The sequence below is a fragment of the Penaeus monodon genome, chromosome 20 (genome assembly GCF_015228065.2).
Source record: "Penaeus monodon isolate SGIC_2016 chromosome 20, NSTDA_Pmon_1, whole genome shotgun sequence".
Lineage (NCBI taxonomy): Eukaryota > Metazoa > Arthropoda > Malacostraca > Decapoda > Penaeidae > Penaeus > Penaeus monodon.
In genome coordinates, this window is record NC_051405.1 from 7,545,758 (window position 1) to 7,546,256 (window position 499).

Consider the following 499-nt stretch of genomic DNA (forward strand, 5'->3'; position numbering starts at 1 on the left):
GCTATTGACCAATTCCTGTTCTTATTGAGAATATTTGATTCAGGAAATGAACCAAGCAGACCCAACAAAAATCCCTCTCATGTTCCCTGGTTGTGTACCTATTCAAAGGAGTTCAGAAGTAGAATTGTCACTGTCACACAGTTGAAACACTGAATGCAATGCAAACCCTAACTTTTGATCCATATTGAATCCATTGCTCATTTAATCAGACCAGTTTAAACCAACCATCCCTCTTGTTTCATGGGAACTCATAAAAAAAGTATTATTGGGTTGTTGATGCATTGGTAATGGTCACATTTTAAGGGAAAGCTTGAATGAATAATGTACTGTAAGTGTCTGCCATTGTACATTGCTTAATACAGTGGCCTTATGCTGGCTAATAATTACTAGGAATTCATTATGTTTGTGATGATATGGTATTATTAGATATGGATTTGTATATATATTATCTTTTCTCTCTTTGTTTCTTTTTTAAGGATATATATGGTCTTGAAGGCCC

General features: G+C 34.7%; 1 protein-coding gene across 2 annotated transcripts in view; it reads left to right on the forward strand.

The window, feature by feature from the left end:
* Nucleotides 1–499, forward strand: part of LOC119585607 (trafficking protein particle complex subunit 8-like) — a 22,010-nt gene that overhangs the window by 20,672 nt on the left and 839 nt on the right. The window lies entirely within an intron of this gene.